The sequence below is a fragment of the Xenopus laevis genome, chromosome 5L (genome assembly GCF_017654675.1).
Source record: "Xenopus laevis strain J_2021 chromosome 5L, Xenopus_laevis_v10.1, whole genome shotgun sequence".
Taxonomy (NCBI): Eukaryota; Metazoa; Chordata; class Amphibia; order Anura; family Pipidae; genus Xenopus; species Xenopus laevis.
In genome coordinates, this window is record NC_054379.1 from 142,702,853 (window position 1) to 142,717,451 (window position 14,599).

Here is a 14,599-nt window from a genome sequence, read left to right on the forward strand (position 1 = left end):
TCCATTGGGCCTAGTACAGGTATGAGACCTGTTATCCAGAATGCTCGAGACCTGGGGCTTTCCAGATAATGGATCTTTCCATAATTTGGATCTACATACCTCATGTCTACTAGAAAAGCATGTAAACATTAAATAAACCCAATAGGCTGGTTTTGCTTCCAATAAGGATTAATTATATCTCAGCTGGGATCAAGTACAAGCTATTGTTTTATGATAACAGAGAAAAAGGATATCAGTTTAAAAAATTTGGATTATTTTGATAAAATGGAGTCTATGGGAGATAGCCATTCCATAATTCGGAGCTTTCCAGATAACGGGTTTGCGGGTAACGGATTCCATACCTGTATTAATATTGACTTGTCCCATGCACAGGATAGAATGGTTAGTAGATGTTTCCTATATCGGGGCATATTTAATGAAAGATATCTTTTAAGGTTCCTACCATCCCTTTTAGTATCTGGAGAGGGTCATGGGCAATTTATTTTTTCATTCTGGCCCATATACTTGTTGGCAGGGCCCATAGCCCAGGGGGTTGATGACTGGTTCGCTAATAATTGGGCCCCCTGGGGGGAAGGCCCTGCTAGTATGAGGCCTCGTAACTTGCCCTTGAATGGTGACAATGCATGAACAAATCAATGCTATATAATATATATATATATATTACAAATAAATAATTCAAATTCTGTCTGGTTGCTTTGCTTGAAAGTGAAACCCCTTCACAGCTGCTTGTATCATTTCAGTACATGATATTTACCTGCTGAACCTGGAGGCTGATGTACATCAGACTGGACTATTACATCGGGGAAGGGGCTGAGACGGTGGGATAGAGGGTACCATAAGGTTCAATGGTGACACAGACATGGAACAGCTACTGCACAGGGTGACTACAATGAGGAACCGTCTGGCACAGAACAGCACGTTGATTTACTGCAGAACCTTCATTTGTCCTGCAGCCAAGAGCACGGCTATATACTACACTATTGTGTGTGTTTCTTTCAATATATACTTTCTGCCTTGCCAAATGGCTTAGCTTTATTTATCGATGCACACAAAAAAACCAACAGCTATTCCCCAATTGTTCTCTTTCCCTCCCCCAGCATAAATTAACCCTCCCCGGCCCCCTGTATTAAAAAGAGCTGCAGCTCCTTGCCTCTATTGTTCCATTGTCAGCTGACTTTGCCTGATCTGATGGGAGGGGGCTGTGACTCTGAATGAAAGGGGGACACATCAGACATCTTCCTCTCTACCTACAGCTAAAAAAAAACACATTGGGTAATGAATTAAACATTGCATAGGTATGTACACAAGACCTCAGATAGGTATGTCTGGAGACCTAAATAAACACACTACTTACAGTGAAAAATTACCTTGCGGAACCATTGGAATAAAAATATTAGCAAAAATTACACTGGTGTGTGTTGAGGGCTGGGGTACCATCCGCAAATTCTGTAGCAGCCATACCAGGCACAACAGCATCATTTATTTTATTGGAGTCAGGTCTTAAACAGATGGTCAGTTACCCAATGTGCAACAATGAATCTGTTTCCAGGGTGCTGTCCATATGTACACAGAAAATACTGTCTATAAAATGAAGAGAGAACATGCAGAGATCAAGGGCATGCAGCAAGAAGTATCTATACTTTAGTCTATTTTTAGTTAAAATTAAAGCAAATATGTGATTGGTTGCCATAGGTCACTGTTCTGGAGACAAACACATAAGCAAATGATGGACAACAACATTGGTCTCTGATATCAGCCTGTACCCATCTTAAGATCTGCTAAAAAAGACATATAAAATCTGACATTTTAAAGCTGTAGAATGGGAATAATCTCTGTCTCCCAAACCAAGCCTGAAGCTTCATGTGATTCTGGATTTTACTATCTCCCTGGCACAACTGCACACGCTTTGTTCGTTTGGAAATCTGGTGGTGCCGGCTGGGTCGATTTAAATGGCTACTGGCAAATTCTGTGCATATCTAATTACCAGTAGGTGTAGGATTAAAACTCCATTAAGATATGAGGCACTAGGCAACTCATTCGGAAGCAAGGCTCTTGCTCATGCTTTAATTCAGAAAATATTGGTCTTTTTTAATATCAGATATATATTTTTTTTAACTCAGTATTGGCAGTATATCACAAATAGAAATGTCTCTTACATGATATTGTTTGAAAATAAATGAGACTTACCAATAAATGTAAATATACTTACAGGACTACTGCCTTTAGCCAACATTTTTATGACTAATTATTTTTCATGATTGTTTCCAGGTACAAGGGATGCTGGAGAAAGAAGGGAAGGCATGTGACACCGAAAAGAATCAGATTAGGCTGGTGGAACACTGGGAGAAATCCCAATGGACCCAGTCTGATACTGCCATCATGGAGACTTAAGGGGGTATTTACTAAAACTAAAACTCATATTTATCTCATTTTTTTTAAACTTGTTTTTATTTAAAGGGATACTGTCATGGGAAAAAAACTTTTTTCAAAATGAATCAGTTAATAGTGCTGCTCCAGCAGAATTCTGCACTGAAATCCATTTCTCAAAAGAGCAAACAGATTTTTTTATATTCATGTTTGAAATCTGACATGGGGCTAGACATTTTGTCAATTTCCCAGCTGCCCCAAGTCATGTGATTTGTGCCTGCACTTTAGGAGAGAAATGCTTTCTGGCAGGCTGCTGTTTTTCCTTCTTAGATCTACCAGGCAGTTGTTATCTTATGTTAGGGAGCTGCTATCTGGTTACCTTCCCATTGTTCTTTTGTTTGGCTGCTGGGGGGGAAAGGGAGGGGGGTGATATCACTCCAACTTGCAGTACAGCAGTAAAGAGTGATTGAAGTTTATCAGAGCACAAGTCACATGACCAGGGGCAGCTGGGAAATTGATAAAATGTCTAGCCCCATGTCAGATTTCAAAATTTAATATAAAAAAAATCTGTTTGCTCTTTTGAGAAACGGATTTCAGTGTAGAATTCTGCTGGAGCAGCACTATTAACGGATTCATTTTTATGTGTTGTCCATGTCTTAAAAAATTTGGTGGTGTTTTGTTCTTTTCTGATTGTGGCTTCCAGCCAGTCCATATGAAAGAGGGAGTGTAATTTTTGTTTTACTATCGTTATGGTGGGAGGATCTTTGTTCAGCCAATGTTGTAGTATTGTTTTCCGGGCAGCTGCTGCCAGCCTTCCAATCAGATTCTTGTCTGTTTTTGTTAATTGTGTAAATGTGATATCATTGCTAAACATTGGCCACTCTAGGGGGCAGATTTACATAGGGTCGAATATAATTAACCCTCGATATTCGACTGCCGAATGTAAATCCTTCGACATCAAATATCAAAGTCAAAGTATTTACCGCAATTAGTTCGATCAAACTAACGATTTTAATCCATCGATCAAACAATTTTTCTGCGACCAAAAAATTGCTAGGAAGCCTATGGGGACCTTCCCCATAGGCTAACATTGCACCTCGGTAGGTTTTAGGTGGCGAAGTAGGGGGGTCGAAGTTTTTTTTAAAGAGACAGTACTTCGACTATTGAATGGTCGAATATTCGAACGATTTTTAGTTCGAATCGCTCGATTTGAAGTCGTAGGTCGAACTAGCCAATTCGATGGTCGAAGTAGCCAGAAAAATCATTCGAAATTCAAAGTTTTTTTTCTTCTATTCCTTCACTTGAGCTAAGTAAATGGGCCCCTACTTGTACCTGAAGAGGTTTTCCAGTCATCAGAGCACCGTATTCTTCAACGTACCTCATTTTTTATTAAAACAAAATCGACCTAACCCCATCCACAAATTTAACTCATTTATCAACCTCGAAAAAGTTAGTCCGAAAAAACTTTGCAGAAAAATCTATTTAAATCTTGCAATTTGACTAGAATTGTTGCCGCAACAATTGGAATTTAACGGATTATCGGACTAAAAACAGCACGGATCACGATCTTGACAGGTTTTAGCTGGAGTATTGTTGGATTCGGATTTTTAGCAGCTTCCCTCTAAAATTTTGAGTTTTTTCCTTTAAAAACTTGAGCATAAAAATGTGAGGTTTGATAAATAGACCCCTTGGTGAGATGCATTAAATGCAATCCGTGTATTTATTTTGTGTTCTCTTTTTGCACACTTTGGATATAATACAGATTGCCGCAGCCAACCTGACCTAGATTTCCAAGAAACAGAATTCTCTCATCCACTCCTTATCTTCACTTTGGTTTTTAAACTCACATTTGCAATCATAACTTTAACAGTCAATCCTATTTTAATCTGTTGTTTACTATACCCACCATAAAATTACTTTTTATTTTACAGTAAAATAAAAAATGTATACTTGATTCACATTTCTGTTTAAATAATCGTTGTTCATTACATTTTTGTCAATTTTTCATTTTAATTACATGTGTATTTGCCAATTTTCAGGTGACAGTCATGCATATACGCGCCATTCTTTTTACAACTCTTGTACAACATGTTGGCTGTATTTTTGTATATAAATCTGTATATTTAGTGTATACAGTTAGAATATGTTGGCTCTTTCTAAATATATGTTAAAAATAATAATATGTCACTAATTAAAAAGTAATTAAAAGCTGAGGGCTGCAAATTTTGAGTGGGTTTTTTAGCAAGTAGATTTGAAGTGTCACTACGACTTACATTTCTCCTTGTTGTTTGCCGTTCTAATCTTAGTTAAAGGAGAAGGAAAGTCACAATGACTGGGGGGATGGCAAAAGTTTGGCACCAGCCCCCAGTGATTGTATTCACTTACCTGATACCCAGGCCCAGTACACCGATTAGCAGAAAACTGAATTGGCCTGTGGTCCTTTTTAGCAAGCACCATGGAACGATCCTCTTATAACATTTCTCTTTTCTTCGAAATCCTGGGGTCGACACATGCGCAGTAGAGAGCAAGAGCCATCTTTTTTGTTAAAGGTTTGCCTTTTCACTTCACTGCGCACCAACACAAAGAAGGAGGAATAGGATCACTCCGTATTGCTCTGCTGATTGGAGCACTGGCTGTGGGTTATCAGGTAAGTGAATACAATTATTGGGGGGTGCCAAACTTGTGGCACCCCTCAGTAATTGTGACTTTCCTTCTCCTTTAAGCTGCTGGTTCCCTGGTTATCTATCTGCAACCATATGGCCCCTCATGTATGTCGTATTATGAAATCATCCCCTAAATGAAGTCAAAATTAAAATGGACTAGGAGTCCAGAGGTTGTGATGTGATGTTAGTGGGTGGTAAGTTTAATGGGCAAGTGTGTCAGCGTGGCTTTTCCCTAGTACTAAGCACAGTTCTGCAGGAAAATTGTCCCTTTTACAAGTTTGCACTAGGGAATGGACATGCATTGTACTATACTGACGACACTCCATGACTAGTACAAATTTCCCTGCAGTCAGTTGCATGAGAAATCTCATTTGTTTAAGGTTTTTGGGTCAAAAGAAGGCTGTTTGGTTCTTCCTGACTTGTATTCTGAATAGAGTGCATTTGCGCCTATTGATTCAGGGGAAACCAAGAGCTACCACCACCCCCAGATGAAGTGCTAGCTCTACAGTATCCACAGCAGCCTGTGGCAATCTTTGCACTGTTGCAATTTTAACACAACACAATTTTGTCTTTCTGTTTTTGATCGATTTTATGCTGTTAAAATAAATGCTATGTTTTAATTATTATTAATTTACTATTTTGGTGTGCGACTCTGCTGGACTTTGTATTATGAGATGGATTGACTCACCATAATAGAGTTAACTCACCTGCCCAGTACTAAAATCAATTTACTTATGTGAGTGTGCATTACGGAAGTTTAATGTATTGTGGGAAGCTTTTTAAATGGTAGGCAAGTGGATTTCTTATGCAGAGAAGAGACAAAGACACTTCAAAATGCAGAAAAATAAGACTTTGGGGTAAATTTATCAAAGAGTGAAGTTCCGCCACTAGAGTGAAATTCCTCAGCTCTCCATTAATTTCTATGGGATTTTGAAAGGCGTATTTATCAATGGGTGAAAGTGATAAATACGCCTTTAAAAACCCCATAGAAATGAATGCGAAGTGGCGGAATTTCACTCTAGTGGCGGAACTTCACTATTAACTTCACTCTTTGATGCCTTTGTTCAATAACAAAAACACATCAACAGCGTATTTGTTTTTATATGGTATCAAAAATAGAAGTCTCTTACATATATGAGATTGTCGTCTTCCTGACTACCCCCATAACTCCTCTCTATCAGCCTGGCCACCCAGTCTACTTCCAAGACAACTCCACTGCTAAACAATTACAGTCACAGGCCCAATGTGGGGCCAGGTCGGCCAGACACCCTCGGCAATCTGACTGGCTGTAACACTGACCAGGCCTGTAAAATACCAGCCAGGTGGCAATGCTAAGTGGAACACCACATCAGTGAGGGGACATGGGCCTGGTCTAGGGGTAGGAGACAGACAAGGTTCATGTGCCTGATGTTCCCCCAGCTTTGCACCCTAGGCACATGCCTCTTTTTTTCCCTACCCCTAGTTCTGGCCCTGCACAGGCCCCTTGGCACTCACTTTTTCTCTCAAACTCAGGCCCCTTGGTTCTCTGTCTTTCAAACTCAGACATTCTATGTCTCAGGTAGAGTTGCCACCTGTCTGGTTTTGACCCGGAGAGCCTGTTTTTTTTGAAGGGTTAAAACTGCCTGCCCAGTTTTCCAAATTAGGAAAACCCGCCAGGATTCCCTAAGAACAGCTAATCACTGATTGCCACATCATAACACTGCCCCTGTTACATCATGGCCCTCCTCTCGCTACATCACGGTCCTACCTCCCCACCCCGAGTTATCTCTTTCTGTCAGATCTGTCTCTCTGTGTCTCAGGCTTCGTGGGCCCCTTGGTCCTCTCTTAGGCTTTCTCTCATACACACGAGGAAGAACCAGGACCATGTCTCTCCTCCAGACAAGGAAGACTTATCTCCTCCAGACATCCAAGGAAGAGCCTATGGGTTCAGGAGCACACCCCTTTCACATGCAGTCACAATTCAGCTCTCAACTGCCAGCTAATTACCTGAATGGGAGGGAATATTAACGCTATCTGCATTATGTATCCCCCTTCAGCCCATATCATGCATGTTAAACGCACACTTCCCTGTACATTTTTAGACAACAATATACAATATCCAGTGTAAAGATGCAAGTATCAGTTGCTCGGAGCAGAGTAATTATTAATGTTGATACGAAAAAAGCACTTAGGTATTTGATTTATGGCTTTAGCCAGTGCAATAAGCCACAGCAGATACATTATATATAGCTGTGAGCAGTTTACTGCAAGGTAGAAACTGATAGCAAGTATGTGATTGGTTGCTATGGGTTACTGTACTGTTACACAAAAGCCTGATTTTGCTAAATGAGCCCCATAAAATAGAAAGTGCACTATAAAAAATCAGTTACCAAAGAGAGATGAAAAACTGTACATACAACATAGTTCTGCATTTACAAGGTGCCGTGGGGGTTGTGGAGCAGAAAAAGATTTAGGTTATGGGGAGAGATGGAAATAAAGAGGGAGAAATAGAAAGAAAGGGGAATAGTAATGTAATTGGAAAAGGGGGGAGGGAATGGAACAAGATGAAGAAAATCAGGAAGGCAGAGCTGGGGGGTGGGGATAGAAAAACAGAGGTGGACATGGAAGAAAAGCAGAAGCGCTATGAATCAGTAGCTATTCTATCACTAATGATGTTTAGACTCCAGTAACCTCTGTTATATGAAACCTGGACACGGTCAGGCATTTCTGAGTCATTTTAGTTACAGACTACAGTCTGCACAATCTCAGATTCTATAACAGAAGCAAAGCGGCCCTGTATAATTCTGTTGCACAAATTATTAGTGCCTTTATGTTTCTTGCAATTGTTTTTGTCTTTATAATATGATTGCCCTTTATTGGACATACAAGATTCCTTGACTGTTAAGCTGGCCATAGATATTCAGATCTTATTCGTCATACAGCGAATGTTCGGATATCAATCGTTTTAATTCAATGATCTAAAACTAATATTCAGATTTAATTTGAAGGATTAAAGTTAAATTGACAGCCAAGTGTACAAAAGTTATGTCCCAGAAATAGTGATTGCCATGGTATGAAATTTGTTGGGATTATTATTCAGAGCCCACACAGTGCCTGCAAATTCTTTTCAGAGAGATATATAAGTGTGAGGCCACCTTGGTCTTCTGGATCTTAAACTATTCAGATATGACCCCAATCTTTGGGCTCCTACAGAATGTTTAGACCACTCTTATACTTGATACTTGGTTAAATCTGGCCCCAATTTCCCTTAAGGCAGTGATCCCCAACCAGTAGCTTGTGAGCAACATGTTGTTCACCAACCCCTTGGATGTTGCTCTCAGTGGCCTCAAAGCAGATGATTATTTTTGAATTCCAGGCTTGAAGGCAAGTTCTGGTTGTATAAAAACCAGGTGTACTGCCAAACAGAGCCTCAACATAGGTTGTCAATCCACATAGGGGCTACCAAATGGCCAATCACAGCCCTTATTTGGCACCCAAGAACATTTTTCATGCTTGTGTTGCTCCCAAACTCCTTTTACTTCTGAATGTTGCTCACGGGTTCAAAGGGTTGGGGATCCCTGTCTTAAGGTAAGGGTACATGTAGTTAGTCCCAGCATTTGCCACTTTGGCAGTTAGTTACCAACATAGTGGATGGGTGGCAAAACACTGGGATTTGCTTTATATGGTAATTGGCTTGAATGGTAATTATTATCTTACACCCACCCACAACTATTGAAATGTGTCCCTTACTCATTGTTGTCCCCCTGACTGTAAACTCCATTGCCAATGCCAGATCAACTCAAGTATGAGTATTACTTTCTGCCTCCAGGGTAGACCATACAGCATGTAATATGTTAGCCTAATATATGTGGGATGAAATCAAACTATGCATCAAAACAGCTCAGCCATACATACATGTTCTGATACATGTTCTTATTTTAATGGCTGTTGTATGTAAGGTTCCCTCCAGGACAGTACAAATGATGCTTGATGACAATGGTATTGATAGAGAAATAGCAGAAAAATATAAGTAAATATAGTATTTATTTTTTTTACAGAAAAGGTGACAATACTATTTGTGCGGAGACAAACAGTGGATTGGTCACATATCTATTGGAGAGAAAGGACCATTAAGATTACTGAAACAATCACACTCATTCCATGTCTGACCACTGGTGTGGTTTATTACTGATAAACATTTCAGAATTTGAAAGGCACATAGTACAGTTGTGATGATGATGTAAATACTACTTGCCCTGATGCCCCCCCCCCCTTTCATGCTCTCCTCTCCACTTGGTCTGCAGAGCGCCCCATCACCCAACTCCTTAACGATCCCTCTTGTCAATCACATCCCTCACAACTGAGAACCCATCACCCCCAGCTGTGCCTGAGGCACGTTCCTCCTGAGAGAATAAAATTCTGTATATGCAGATTCCCTAGGAGCCTGTTTGACTTGGATGGATTCTGTTCTCTGGCCTTGGTCACTAGTACCTTGGCCTTAAGGACAGAGCCACCCTCTTGGCTGTAAGAGCAGTTTTTTTTGTTTTTCTATGCTGTGAAGAGACATCTCTACTCTCTCCCACTGGTAACTCCCTTGTACTGTCTTACATTTTCATGTCATACATTCCCAAATCTATAAAACTCTGTGATTCCTTTGTTTGGGGTTCTGATTCTTTGTGAGTTCAGAAACCATGGAGGCTGTGTCAAATAAGCTTTTCCCTCAAGTGATGTCCAGTTCCTGAATTTCCACCACATTCATTTGTCTGCCCCTAGTTCTGGCAATGCTTGTTAGGACAGAGACACTGTCAGATTCGGGGAGATTAGTCGCCTAACGACAAATCTCCTCTTCTTCGAGGCTAATAATCTCCCCAAACTGCTTTCCCCTGCCTTCTCCTGCTATAATGAAAATCGCCGGCGGGATGGCAATCAGAGCTCTTCGTTTTCCGAAGTCGCCCGAAGTTTCCTCGTGACGCAGATTTACACTAGTCGCCCCGACGAAAAGGAGAATTGACGTTGGGGCGACTAATCTCCCTGAATCTGACCGTGTGTCTCCGCCTTTAAAGTGAAAATAATTTAAAATTAGCACTTTTTACTGGTTCTTTATATTACAGGTCTTTAAAATCTTTGTGCTATGCGGACTACTGGACCCTGCGCTCATGATTCTAAACAACGAGGCGGAAGATAATGTTCAATGATTCTTCAATATATGTTATGTCACCTACTGCTCGTCATTACCCAGTTTCCATTAAAGGCACATACATGCTGAGGTGCCCCTGCAACCCTACATTAAGGGGCTCATTAAAGGAGAACTAATGCTTAAAAATGAATAGGGCTTAAAATGCCATATTTTACATACTGAACTTATTGCACCAGCCTAAAGTTCAGCTTCTCAATAGCAGCAATGATCCAGGACTTTAAACTTGTCACAGGGGGTCACCATCTTGGAAAGTGTCTGTGACACTCACATGCTCAGTGGGCTCTGAGCAGCTGTTGAGAAGCTAAGCTTAGGGGTCGTCACTAAATATCCAGCAGAAAATGAGATTGGCCTGTAATATAAGATGATGCTACAAGGCTGATCGTTAAATTCTGATGCTAATTGCACTGGTTTCTGTGCTGCCATGTAGTAATTATCTGTATTAATTACTAATCAGCCTTATAGTGTGACATTTCTATTCTATGTGTACTGTATATTGTGATTGGGTCCCTAAGCTCAGTAAGTGACAGCAGCACAGAGCATGTGCAGTGAATCAGCAGAAAAGAAGATGGGGAGCTACTGGGGCATCTTTGGAGACACAGATCTTTACTGGTAAAGGGCTGTGGTTGCCTTGGGCTGGTACAGAAGCCCAAAACATAATGTACAACATTTCTAGCTACTTCTTTAGTTAAGCTTTAGTTCTACTTTAAGGCCCATTAGAATTAATGGGCAGTTTTCCACCAGGCAAGGAGACCCACCATCAGTCATTGACTCCACCATAAATGTAAAACCCCTCAACTTCGAGAGCTGTACAAAATAATGTTTCATTTATTTTCTTATGTTTACTTAAACGTCCCTAAGGAATCCTTGTAATTAAAAAAAAGCTGCTGTGGAGACTTTTATATTTTTCTGGAGCTCCATGGTGAGAGAAGTTGTGGGGGTTCTACTTGTTTGTTTGTTTTCCCTCAATGAGCCCCAAATGAGAAGATATGTGGGATCGTTTTTCCCTCAGGCTGAGGTTTGCAGCAGCAGCAGCAGCGCTGGAGGAGCTCGGCGTCCGGTAGGTGGCAGCACTGCGCATCTATAAATAACTGCTTTTTGCGCCCCACTAGTGACGTACACGTTGCCAGGACAACCGATGACGATCCTCCAGTTGCTGCACTTGCGCAATAGATCACAGTCAGTCCAAACGCGTGAAGGTGCGCATGCGCAATTCCAAATCGATAAAAGACGCTGTTATATACACATTTCTAACATTCACATGTTTTCACTGTGCATATGCGGACTAGTATATCTTAAATAATGTAACGTAATCCCAATGTATGACAAACGTGTTCGTTTCCATAGTAATGTCTTTTGCGTTCTCTCTGTTGCCATGGTTTCTCGGCTTGGCCACCTCCCGCCCATTATTATTAGTTTTTTTTTATGTGACCTCCATTGGCAACGCCTTCTACTCTCCCGCCCGTTTCCACAGTAACCCACTGGGACCCGCCCCCTCCTGAAGTGTCGCTAGCTGTCCGCCAGAGGGCGCCGGCTCCCCGGAGAAGCTGCGGCGCCATTCCGGTGTGTGAGGTACCGCCAGATGGCGGCTTAGGATTGCTGCTCCCTGCCAGGCGCGGCCCGGGGTTAGCCACATTATTTTTTATTATTATTTTATATTTTTTGCACCCCCTGTGCTAATCCGGAGTTTATAATAATAAGGCAAGTGTAAATAGGAAGGAGCCTGTCTGTGGGGCTGAGTGGCGGCCCGGGGCCTGGCTATTAACCCTCTGTCGCCGGATCCTTTGTGCAGCTCACTGCTCTCCGCTTCATTCTCTTGTGACCCCTCAGGACGGAGCTGGACACGAGGAGGAGGCTGGGCCGGGATGTCCACGGGAGGTGAGGAGATTTCATTAAGATGGAGGCCGGAGAGCGCGGGAACAAGGGGACGGGGGAGGGGACTGGGGCTTCCCGCCACCGGGTGTCACCGGGCGTCACCGGGCGGAGTGTACGGAGGGGGTGCGGCCTAAGCCCGGGGGGGAGACATGGGACAGTGCCGGCCTGGAGAGCTCAAGTGCCCTGACCTTATTGCTGCCAATTGGGGCTTCTTGCTGTGTGACCCTTCCGTTATTATTGTGCTGCTAATGGACTGTCAGCTCTGTGGGTTTGTGCTGAAGTTACTGGAGCTGGACTCCCTGTTACCCCTATCACTTTTATCCACCTGCCTCACTTTATTTCTCTATTATTTGTCACTATCCCTCAGCCTGTGATAATAGAGTGTCAGCTCTGTGGGTTTGTGCTGAAGTTACTGGTGCTTGATCACAACACCCCCAGCCCTATCACTTTTATGTACCTGCCTTACTTTATTCCTCTGTTATCTGTACTTATCCCGCAGCGTGTGCACATGGAGTGTCAGCTCTGTGGGTTTGTGCTTAGGTTGCTGGCGCTGGACTCCCTGTTACCCCTGCCCTATCACTTGTATGTACCTGCCTCACTTTATTCCTCTACTATCTGTCTCTATTAATCAGTCTGTGCTAATATAGTGTCAGCTCTGTGGGTTTGTACCTAAGTTACTGGAGCTGGACTCCCTGTTACCCCCTGCTCTTTCACTTTTATGTACCGGCCTCACCTTATCCCTCAGCCTGTGATAATAGAGTGTCAGCTCTGTGGGTTTGTGCTGAAGTTACTGGTGCTGAACTCCCTGTTACCCCTGCCCTATCACTTTTATGTACCTGGCTCGCTTTATTCCTTTACTATCTGTCGCTATTCCTGAGCTGGTTCTAATTGAGTGTCAGCTCTTTGGGTTTGTGTTGAATTTACTGGACTCCCTGTTACCCCTGCCCTATCACTGTTATGTGCCTGCCTCACTTTATCCCTCTGTTATCTGTCCTTATCTCTCAGTGTGTGCACATAGAGTGTCAGCTCTGTGGGTTGTGCCGTGGGACTGTGCATCCTATCTGACAGGGCAGTTATATATGACGCAGGTGTTCTATACCCGAGTCATTGTATTACTGCATTATTACATGTACATGCTTATCCGTTCCCTCTGCAAATAGATTGTCAGCTGTGTGTTTGTGGTCAGGCTCCTGCCCCCTCGTAACCTATATCAGTGCCATGTATTGTGTTACTTTATACCCACATCTTTGCCTTTCTATGTTCTTATCTTTCTCTTTGTGCAAATGGATTGTCAGTTCTATGGGTTTTTTGCTGAAGTTACTTGTGCAAGGGATTCTGCACTTCCTTCTCTGTTAATTTTAGTCCTACATTCATTGGTCAATAAACTGACTGTATAATCACTTCTAATACATTCTCAGATGAAACGTAATGCTCCCTTACTCTTCCAGTGTTACATGTGTTACTTAATTCCTCTATTTGTGTTCTCTCTATGTGGCCAAACCATTATTCATATTGGTTTATATTGTCAACCCTTTGTCGTGTTCATTACAGAGTGTCTGTGCCCATGTTTTATAATGTAAAATCCGAAGGGCTGTTACTTCTCTTCTTGCCCTGTCTGCTGTGCCAGTTTAGAAGGGGCCAACACTTTATTTTTGGCACAAGTTTTTCTTTCTACCTGGTGCCTGTAGTTCATATACTAGAATCATTTTCCTCATCCTTTTGTACCAACCCGATTGATACTATGATGCTGAAAGATAAGGATTCCGTATGAATGTTCAGCTGTATAACTCTTAGGGTAAGGTCACACCTGGAGATTCGGGAAGATTGTCCGGCGACCAATCGCCTCTTCTTTGGGGGCGACTAATCCCCCCCCCGAACTGCTTCCCCGTGTTTTCCGTCTGCTACTATGAAAGAACGCCTGCGCCGATTTCCAAAGTCACCCAAAGTTTCCTCACGAGTAAACTTCGGGCGACTTTGGAAATCTAAGAGCCGCGAGTGCACTGGTGCAGGTGTTTTTTTCATTGAAGCAGACGGAAGACACGGGGAAACAGTTTTCCAAAGTAGTCCGAAGTCTCCTGGTGAGATGCTCCAAGTGCCATCATTCAGTCTAGCCAGTGGGAAGGTAGTTCAGGGAGATTAGTTGCCCCCAAAGAAGAGGGGATTTGTCACTGGGCAACTAATCTCCCCGAATCTGCCTTTGTGTCTCTGCCCTTAAGGGGGATTTGTCGCCTGTAGTTAAAATGCACCAAATCTGTCGAAAATGCCATCCTCTTCTCTAACATTCGAATCGCTGTAAGTAAATTACATCACTTGAAACAATTCGTATTCTTTTTCGGAACATGTGAATGAAGGCACATTATGATGGAAATCTTGTAAGGCTGAAGGCACACACAGTATATTGCTCCTTCTCTCCAACTGCGATTTGTAAGCAAACAGAGACAAGTGTGTGGGCTCCCGTGTGCATCTGTGTGTATCCCGTGTGCATCTGTGTGTATCCCGTGTGCATCTGTGTGTATCCCGT

General features: G+C 42.3%; 1 protein-coding gene across 2 annotated transcripts in view; it reads left to right on the top strand.

Annotated features, from left to right (window-relative positions):
• The first annotated feature begins 11,670 nt into the window (after positions 1–11,670).
• The window catches only part of stag1.L (stromal antigen 1 L homeolog), a 109,982-nt gene continuing 107,053 nt past the window's right edge, over positions 11,671–14,599 (top strand). Inside the window, exon 1 of one of the 2 annotated variants that reach the window (XM_041562318.1) lies at positions 11,671–11,828. The gene's annotated coding sequence lies outside the window, so the exon portion shown is untranslated. 2 annotated transcript variants of the gene reach the window in all.